The sequence below is a fragment of the Lathyrus oleraceus genome, chromosome 3, assembly GCF_024323335.1.
Source record: "Lathyrus oleraceus cultivar Zhongwan6 chromosome 3, CAAS_Psat_ZW6_1.0, whole genome shotgun sequence".
Lineage (NCBI taxonomy): Eukaryota > Viridiplantae > Streptophyta > Magnoliopsida > Fabales > Fabaceae > Lathyrus > Lathyrus oleraceus.
Window position 1 is genome coordinate 357428602 of NC_066581.1, and position 6161 is coordinate 357434762.

Genomic DNA, 6161 nt, shown 5'->3' on the forward strand with positions numbered 1-6161 from the left:
AATTTTTATTGATTTTTCTTATTAAATTAGTTTTATTATTTACGTATTATTAAAATTACAACTTTGCTAAGAAATATTCATGTTTATTATCTACTCCAATTGGAAAATAAGTGATAGATTTTAAAAATCGGATTGAATCAACAGATCAAATTGATTGAATTGAGAATCGGATGAGTTACCGATATAGTTTGATTGTTGGATTTATTAAAGTATTGTATTTGTGGAAATCGGCCAGAATCGACCAAAACTGATAAAAATTGAGAATCAACTGTTTAAATTTTGCTTTTTTTCCTCCGACAAAATGTCGTCATTTTGATAATTCTTTTTTTAAATAAAATTAAAATATAAAGAGATTTTGTTCAAAATTTATTTAGAAGAACTTTTCCACCTTAAAATTAAATTTATTAGACGATACATTTATTTTGTTATTCAATTTCTGTTTCCATTAGACTTTGTTCAAAATTTATATAGATTTGTATTTTGTACTATTTTGTTATGTGTATATTTAAAATTTTAATTTAAAGAATGAATTCTTAAAATTATGATATTTTGAAATTTTGAAATTTTAAAACTTTTTAGCAGTCGTGATTTTTTTTAGAGATCGGGTCACCTGATTCGACGATTTAATAACTATATAATTTTGTTATAGATACCGATTTATTCAACCAAATTATCTGATTTAATCCAATTATGTTATGCGATTCGACTAATGATCAAATGTTTTGAACGATGAACCAGTACACTCTCACCGATTTGATGACCGGTCAATTTTCTTAAACAATTATTATTAATAAAAAATATTTATTTTTTTTTAAATAAAAAAAATATAATTTTATAAAAGGTCAAGTTGTTATAAAAAATTGAGAGGAAATCTAAATTTGTCAATTTTAAAAAAAATAAAAAAATAAATTATTAATATTTTTTTAGAAAAAAATGCTAATAAAAATATTTTTAAAATTAAATAAACACAGTTATTTTATTTGTATTTGGTATAACAACTTATTATTATATGGATGATAATATATTACTTTGTTTTATATATTTCTAAAAAGTATTAAGAAAAAATTAATTATAGAGATTAATAAAATTATGGTTATAATCACGAAAACTGCCATTAATGAAAATTATAGAAAAAATCTATTTCCCATGTGTATTCAATTCAATGGTAGGATATGGAAAGTGAAAAGCAAAATAAAAACTGCAACATATCAAAAGCTATTTTGTTTTTTAGATTTAAAAACTGAAAAACTAAAAATAATTTTAGAAAACAGTTTTTAAAAATTAGCTTTTCAAATAGATTTTTTAATTTTTAATTTTTAAAAACTAAAATACTGTTTTTGGAAAGGGATTCAAGTCTTTCTCTCTCATTATGCTAACCATCTTCCCCAACCTCTCACCATCACCATTTTCAAGTTTCTTTAAACTCGAACATATAAACAAAAACAAATCCACAACAACAACTCAAATTCGAAAATGAAAAAAACCTTACAAACCAAATCACAAACGCAAAGGAAGGAGGGTGATCAATTTCGCTTCAGATGGTGGTACGTGCGAATGCATGGTGAGATGCGGCTGGTTCGTGTTGCTTCGTTGATGTTTTGCAGTGCAGTTGTGCGCACGAGGGGATGGATGCACTAAGAGAGTTGCTCGCGTCAGTAAGCTCAGTGTCACAATTTCTCAAAAATCATCCTTTTTGTTCCACTCTCCTTTCTTCTTCTACTTTTTTATTTTTGTGTTCTAATATTGTTATTGTTGTAGTTTATGTTGATGATGTGGTTTGTGGAAGAATAGTTGTTGGATATATGGTTTGTGAAGAGGATGCAGTGAAGATTGAAGGAAAATAAGGTGGGGAGATAATGAAAAGGGAGAGTGATGAAGATGAAGGTAGTCGATGAAGATTTGATGTGGATAGTGAATCTCGAGTGGTTGTGGTGAGCAAAATGCAGATTTTTGTATGTGTTTTCTGTGTATTCTCATCTCAAATTATCTTAGGATTCATAGGAGGAATTAGGTTAGTATTTTCAAGTGTGTGAGTGTGTAAAGTGTGTGAGAGACACAAATTGTGGGAGTGTAGAAGAGTGGAGAGCAAGTTTGTTAGAATTTGAGTGAGAAATGGTGTGGAACGTGTGAGTTTTTGTGTTGTCCGCGTGAAGAAGTTATGGTATAATGTATCGATTTGGTCTGTTCTGAGGCCATAAGCTCTTGTTGTCAGTCTGACATATTCTCACCCTTAATTGTAAGTAAATAAATTAAAAAACATAATTAATGAGAGTATTATTTTTTTTGAGCATATACCATTAGTTTTAAAATTTTAAAATTAAAATACAAAATTATGTTACAAATACATCTCATAATATGATAGAGTATGCATCTACAATCTTTTATTAATTCATATTTAAGGAGTGAAATTTAAAACACTAAAATATAGGCATAAAAATATAAATAAGCATACATTGCAAATTAGGACTTTTTATTTTATTAAAAAGAGTTGCAAATTTTTTAAAAAAAACACTATAAAATAAAATAGTAGTATTTCATTGAATATAAACTATAGTTACACCCATAATATATAAGATTTAAATGGAAACAATTTTCACCCCAATATTCATCCTATCTTTAAGTTGAAGAAGTCATTCTTCTTTCAAGTCTTCCACTTTTACTTCTGCTCAAACCAAACATCAAATGTGTATGCTTCAAACGTAAAAATAAAATTTTGGAGGAAGATTTATTTATTTTATTCAATATTATTAAGTATTTATAATAATGTAATGTATTTTAAAAATGATCACTAGTTACTACAACAACACACGGAATTATAATTACATCTACCTATCGGAAATCCTGACCAAAAACATCTTAGGACGCAATCAAAACATAGCCCACCAATGCATGTTTCGGCTATATCGTTACCAGTTGCTCCTATTAAAAAAAAAACTCAAACTCAAAATTCCTTTGTATATTTTAACAACGATTTACAAAATAGAATTTACAGGAAAAAGTTCATATTTCTTACCAAAAGATAGGACCAATGTAATGCATAAAAGTCCCAAGAGAAAAAGTTTGCTAATGTGCATTGTTATTTTTTCTGAAGATTTTATCTTTGTATTCTATTATTATCTTTTGTTCTAAGTGTTATGCATAGAAAACTTCAAGTTCTTTATATAGTACTCGTTTTATAAAAATTATTTTGAGAATTAAATCTTATTATTTATTATTTACTATGTAATATTTTAAAGAATATGGGTCGAAAAAAGGTATCAAGTTTTGGAAAACTCGTATAATACACGACTACTCACATTAAGTATTAGAAAAGAGATACATTTTAGACTTATTACAAGTATATTATTTATCAATGCATGAAATTATAGCTTCTTTTCTTTAATGGATATTACAACTACTATGACGGTCAGATGTATTTATTTCTTTCTTTAAATTAGAAGTGAGAGTTAAATGATATTAGACGTTTCTTTTATTCCCTAACTAATAATAGATTTCCTTTCTAGAAGTTTTAATGGAATTAATAAATTGTTCTTTTGAAAAGTAGTATTGCCAAAGATCCAACGTGGCAGCAGTGAAGTGGCTGCGATTTTGCAGTGGAGTGTTCTTCAGGCTTTATTTAGGAGTTTGAAGAGAAAAAGAATGAAGGATTTTGAAATTCTGCAAAATTATATTACTCTTCTCCTTCATCATTCTATACACTCTCTCTTTCTCAATTGTTCCTTTCTTTTCATTACTATTGTATGGGTAATAACAATCTTGTTCATCAAGATTGATTGAAATTCTTCATAGATTTTGGGGGATTTCCAACATCTAATATCAAGAGCTCCGGTTGAAACGATTCGTGGAAAGAAAATCACCATGGCAACGAATCATCCAAACGGACATTTTCCAGCAAATTTTCCGATTCTCAAGAACAACAATTATGAGAATTGGTGCAAGCAGATAAAGATTGTATTATGTTATCAAGATCTTTGGGATCTTGTGAAGGAAGGAGTATCAACGCTTGCAGAAGCCGTGAGGATCAAGAAAAGGTTGCACATAAAGAATTGAAGAAGAAAGATTATAAAACTCTCTTTATAATCCATCAATGCGTTGATGTAAATAACTTTGAAGCCTCTTCCTTGTTCGTTGTTAGGGGTTTTTGAAATGTTTCATGATTTTGGTTCTAGGAAACATGCGTCTTTAGGCTTGGTGTAGTGATCCGAATATTATGGAAAATGCATAATGAAGTTATTTTTTAACAAGAAAGCTTGACAGTTAATAATTAGATGTCTTTGATTATGATTTCGGCATCGAAGTCGATTCTAGTCAATGCTTTGGGGCTTGACATTTATCTGGTTTAATGGGTGTGGTACTGTTAGATACCCAAAAGTGCTGATTTGAGCTATCAAATATGGGTATCTTTCACTCCATTTCCTTGCTAAAGTGTTCGAAACCACCTTTGTTTTAGATGAAATGCAATTCAATGATAAACGATCTTGGTACCTTTGATTTGTGTGTTATTGTGCAGGAAGTAGGCATGAAATAATAGAAAGTGAAGACACAAGAAATTTGGCAAAGGGATCAAATAAAACAAGCATTCATCAGCTTGCTCGCTAGGCGAGGGCTGTGGCGAAGGACTCGCTAGGCGAGCGTCCAGCGAGAGCCCAGCGAAAAGCTCCAGTATTTTACAGTGGCAAACATGACCACACTCGCTAGGCGAGCTTCCAGCGAGGTGTGTGGCGAACCCGTCCAGACTTGGTGAAAAGCGCAGCCAGCACTCACTCGCTAGGCGAGCCTTTAGCGAGCTCCCAGCGAGCATTCCAGTAGCAAAACCTCTCAACCTCGCTGGAGCGAAGGTTGAAGCGTGGCCTTCGCTAGGCGAAGGTTTTGTTCGCCTAGCGAACATGTCAGTCTGGAAAAGGCTATTTCTTTGGGCGCAGGTGCCTCAGGTGCCTCATTTAGGGGCTCGCTAGGCGAGCCATTCTGCTCGCCTAGCGAGCATGACAGCCCAGAAGCAGCTCTGTAAGTAGCAAGGGCTACTTTTTGGAGCCATACCTTACCTTCCATATTTTTGTACCTTTTTAGATATTTTCCAGCTTTTGCTCTAGAGATCTTTTATGACCTAGAAATCATTTCTCTTCATCTCTTAACCATCTTTCACAAAAAGAAGGTGGATTCCCATCCAATCTCGATTATTCGACTCAGATGTTGATCAACCTTCTTCCGAAACTTGTTGACCAAGCTACCATGAAAATGAGTAGCTAAGTCCTCCATTTTGTCAAGGTTAGATGTAGATGATCATTAGCTTTGTGTGTAAATGTAAGGATCTCCATTTGTAAACTCTTTAATGGTGAATATATGGTGAAAACTTTGTTCTTATTGAAAACTCTTTGTGTTGGTTTATGATCGAGAGATGTTTACCAACTCTTAACCTAGGTTTTCATCCAATCTTGTTTGTTAGCTAGAGATAGTAATGAATGATTTTGTTCACCATAAGGTTGAACCAAAAAGTTGTCATTTTGATAGATTGTGTTAGAGATAAACAATGGATCAAAATGGGAAAACTCACAATGTGTGTTAGAGATAAACACATTGGGAGGACTTTGTGAAATAGTTTATCATCTAAAGGAGTTTATAAGTTTTGTTATCGAACATATACATGCAAAGTGATCGTCGAACCCTAACTTTGGTAATATTTCTCAAATATTCAAACCAAAACTTTTACCGCATTTTATTACACTTTTATGCAAGATACCGTGACAAACACCAAAACCCATTGTTACCTTAAGCTAAGATTAAAACAACTGTCGAAAGGCGGTGATATCTCACAATCCCTGTGGAGACGATAACAAAAACCCGACACTTAAAATTACATTGAACAAAATGGCGCAGCTGCTGAGGGTACCCGAGCTTCTGATGGTCCTGGTACGTCTACTCCAGGATCCGATCCTTTCCAGCAGGCTGTCTGCACCTACAACTGGGACTGGATGGCGGCAACTCAGCGTGCCATGCTCGATATGCACGATTCTATGTAGCTGCTACAGCTGCAGGGACGTGACCCCTCCGGTGATCACTCATTGATGACGCGTGAGCAGTTTCTGCTTAACGCTAACTGGCCTGTGGACAGGCCAGCGTTTGGAGAGGGGGCGGGTGCTGGTGCTTCTTCTGGTGTTGCTGAT

The 6161-nt window shown here is 32.7% G+C and overlaps 2 long non-coding RNA genes across 2 annotated transcripts; one reads left to right on the top strand and one right to left on the bottom strand.

Annotated features, from left to right (window-relative positions):
• Nucleotides 1–1247: 1247 nt before the first annotated feature.
• LOC127127665 (uncharacterized) lies at nucleotides 1248–2290 on the top strand. The gene is made up of 2 exons (XR_007805406.1): nucleotides 1248–1655; nucleotides 1759–2290. It is a non-coding gene; the product is annotated as an uncharacterized LOC127127665 (long non-coding RNA).
• Nucleotides 2291–2514: 224 nt separating this feature from the next.
• Nucleotides 2515–3158, bottom strand: LOC127127659 (uncharacterized). Its single transcript, XR_007805401.1, has 2 exons — nucleotides 3014–3158; nucleotides 2515–2919 (listed from the first exon to the last, which is right to left on the bottom strand). It is a non-coding gene; the product is annotated as an uncharacterized LOC127127659 (long non-coding RNA).
• Nucleotides 3159–6161: the final 3003 nt, after the last annotated feature.